The following is a 3796-nucleotide window of genomic DNA, read 5'->3' as shown; positions in this document are numbered from 1 at the left end:
TTTCTTGGATTTAAAATAAAGTGAATGGAAACCGGCCGGCCGGCTACTCTGGTAGCTGGTCGGCGATGCGGGAAAAACTGGCTTTGTTATATTAGTCCGCTAGTCCCTAGCCGTTTTTCGTGTGGGCGGTCATTTCTACCTTTGACCCTTGCCAGTCGGGCAGCCGATTCTTCGAACTGCGACTTTGGCAAGGGAAGGCTTGAGAGCCTGCACACTACTTGTCTGACTGCAGGTAGGACTTCTAATATATCTTCAGTCGGCCAGTCCCCGAGCCGACTAGTCGGACTCGGTGCCGGACAGAATAAGTAAATGATGCGACAAGCATGATATTTTCATTCATAAATAAGGGATGGCAGTCCCCGAGCCCTCCTCGGGGAGCCTATTTTCTTGTACTTAATACAAAAGTTAGCGTGATACATACTGCCTTTCAACTGTAAAATCTTCGAAGGAGGTTGGCGTTCCATGGCCGTTCTGACTCCTTGCCGGAGTCGTCTCTTTTGCGTGCCTTCGGCTTCTGTGCGTCGATCAGGTAGTAGGAGTCGTTGCCTAGAGCTCTGCTGATGACGAAAGGGCCTTCCCAAGGGGCTGAGAGCTTGTGCTGGCCGGTTGTTCGCTGAATCAGCCGGAGCACCAGGTCGCCCTCTTGGAAAGATCTTGGCCTGACCTTCCGGCTGTGATAACGGCGCAAACCCTGCTGGTAAATTGCAGACCGGCTGAGAGCTAACAGCCGGCTTTCTTCCAGCAGGTCGACGCCGTCTTCTCGTGCTTCCTTGGCCTCCGCTTCCGTGTACATGGTTACTCGAGGCGAGTCGAATTCGATGTCAGTTGGGATGACCGCCTCGGCACCGTACACAAGGAAGAAGGGGGTGAAGCCGGTTGACTTGTTGGGTGTAGTGCGCAGACTCCAGATGACAGCCGGCAGCTCATCGAGCCAACAGCCGGCCGACCGCTCCAGAGGTACAACCAATCGGGGCTTGATGCCGGAGAGGATGAGGCCGTTGGCTCGCTCGACCTGGCCGTTTGACTGCGGATGGGCGACGGACGCTAAGTCCAGCCGGATGCCTTGGGCTGCACAGAAACGTGCCAAGGCTCCTTTGGCGAAATTCGTGCCATTGTCGGTGATGATGCTGTGCGGCACGCCATACCGAGTTGTTATGTCTGCGATGAAGGTCACGGCAGTCGGCCCATTCAGCTTCTTGATCGGCTTTGCTTCAATCCACTTGGTGAACTTGTCCACGGCGACGAGCAGATGCGTCATGCCGCCGCGTGCCGTCTTGAATGGGCCCACCATGTCCAGTCCCCAAACGGCAAAGGGCCAAGTGAGGGGAATGGTCTTGAGTGCCGAGGCTGGCATGTGTTTCTTGGAGCTGAAGAGCTGGCATCCCTTGCAATGCTTGACTAGTTCTTTGGCGTCGTCTAGAGCAGTCGGCCAGAAGAAACCATGGCGGAAGGCTTTGGCGACAAGTGATCTTGAGGCCGCATGGTGGCCGCACTCTCCTTGGTGAATGTCTGCGAGGATTGCAATGCCCTTCTCTTGCTCGACGCATCGCTGGAGGACTCCGGTGACGCTGCGCTTGAGTAGTTCTCTGTTGACGATTGTGTACGCTCCGGCTCGACGCTGGACTTGTCTTGCTTCTGTTTCGTCGGCCGGCAGGTCTTGGTTCACTAAGAAGTTGAGGATGAATTGAGCCCAAGAAGGAGCCGCGATTTCTTCTACTGCCAACGTGGCTACTGCCACTAGGGTGGGCGGGCTGGGCGGTGAGGTGCTGGAGTCGGCCGCCGGCTGTAGTGCTGGTGCAGTCCCCGGGCCGGCTACCGCAGTCCCCGAGCCGGCTGCCGAAGTCCCCGGGCCAGCTACAGGGGTCTTGAGGTCGGCTACTTGATTCTTCGAGCCGGACCTGGCCGCATCGGGGTCAGGCGGCACGAAGATGGAATCGGATTCCGGAGACGGCTTGATAGACGGCTTGAGTAGGCGTTGTAGAGCGACGCTGGTTGGAATTGCTTGCCGGGTGGAGCCTATTCGGGCCAAGGCATCAGCTGGCTCGTTGTCGGCTCGAGGTACGTGGAGGAACTCGCACCCTTCAAAGTATCCGCTGAGTTGTTGGACCAAGAAACGGTAGCTCGCCATGTTAGCGTCCTTGGCGTCCCAGTCACCGGATGACTGCTGGACTACCAGGTCCGAGTCGCCATAACACAGGATCCGGCGAATGCCAAGCTCTTTGGCAAGCCGGAGCCCGTGTATGAGCGCCTCGTACTCGGCCACATTGTTGGAGGCGGAAAAGTGGATCTGTAGCGCGTACTTGAGCTTGTCGCCTTTGGGAGAGGTAAGGACGATGCCGGCTCCCAAGCCGGTCCGCATCTTGGACCCGTCGAAGTGCATGCGCCAATGGGTGGAGTCCGGAGCCGGCGGCAGGTACTGGGTCTCGGCCCAGTCGACGAGGAAGTCGGCCAGTGCTTGGGACTTGATGGCGGTGCGGGGCTGGTAGAAGATTGTGTAAGGGGCCAGCTCGATCGCCCATTTCGCGACCCGGCCGGACGCACCCCGGCTGCCTATGATCTCGGCTAGCGAGGCAGTGCATACGACCGTGACGGGGTGCTCTTGAAAGTAGGGCTTCAGCTTCTTGGCGGTGAAGTACACGCCGTAACACATCTTTTGGTAGTGCGGGTAGTTCTGCTTTGAGGCGGACAGCACCTCGCTCAAATAATACACCGGCCTCTGGACCGGCTGGGCTCGGCCTTCTTCCAGGCGCTGGACTACGATGACGGTGCTGACCACCCGGCTGGTTGCAGCGATGTAAAGGAGCATGGGCTCTTTCTCAGTCGGCGCCGCGAGGACAGGCGGCGCGGCCAGCATCTTCTTCAACTCATGGAAAGCTTGGTCGGCCTGGTTGTTCCACTCGAAGTGAGTGCTCTTCTTCATGAGGCGGTAGAGGGGGAGGGCCTTTTCTCCGAGCCGGCTCATGAAGCGGTTCAAGGAGGCTAAGCACCCGGTGAACTTCTGAATGTCTCGAAGCTTGGTGGGGATCGCCATTCTCTCGATGGCCTTGATCTTCGCTGGGTTGCATTCGATGCCGCGTTTGGAGACCAGGAACCCTAGGAGCTGGCCGGCTGGCACCCCGAACATGCATTTCTCGGGGTTGAGCTTGATTTGGAACCGGCGCAGGTTCTCAAATGTTTCCTTGAGGTCTTCCAGCAAGGTGCCACGCTTCTCCGTCTTCACCACGATGTCGTCCACGTAAACGTGGGCATTCCTGCCGAGCTGCTTGAGGAGGCACTTCTGCATGCAACGCTGAAAGGTGGCACCGGCATTTCTCAAGCCGAATGTCATAGTCAGGTAGTAGAAGGCTCCGAACGGCGTGATGAAGGCGGTCTTCAGGCGGTCATCCGGGTCTAGCTTTATCTGGTGATATCCAGAGTAAGCATCCAAAAAACTCAACAGCTCGCATCCGGCCGTGGAGTCTATCACTTGGTCTATCCTTGGCAGGGCGAAAGGATCCTTGGGGCAGGCTTTGTTGAGACTTGTGTAGTCTATACACATGCGCCACTTGTTATTCTTCTTCAACACAAGGACCGGGTTGGCGAGCCACTCTGGAAAGAAAACTTCCATGATGAAGCCGGCGGCCAAGAGCCGGGCTATCTCCTCCCCTACAATCCTGCGCTTCTCCTCTGACAGCCGGCGAAGGGGTTGTCTGACCAGCTTCGCGCCTTCTCGAACATGCAGTTTGTGCTCGGCGAATTTCCTCGGAACACCCGCCATGTTCTTGGGGGACCATGCGAAGATGTCCCGATTCCCTCG

At 57.5% G+C, this 3796-nt stretch overlaps 1 pseudogene; it reads right to left on the bottom strand.

The window, feature by feature from the left end:
* Positions 1 to 1211: 1211 nt before the first annotated feature.
* Positions 1212 to 3538, bottom strand: LOC147980715 (uncharacterized; annotated as a pseudogene).
* Positions 3539 to 3796: the final 258 nt, after the last annotated feature.

The sequence above is a fragment of the Triticum urartu genome, chromosome 3A (genome assembly GCF_056163025.1).
Source record: "Triticum urartu cultivar PI428250 chromosome 3A, HENAU_Tu73, whole genome shotgun sequence".
Taxonomy (NCBI): Eukaryota; Viridiplantae; Streptophyta; class Magnoliopsida; order Poales; family Poaceae; genus Triticum; species Triticum urartu.
The sequence above is the reverse complement of the archived record's forward strand: the minus strand, read 5'-3'. Positions and strand labels throughout refer to the sequence as shown.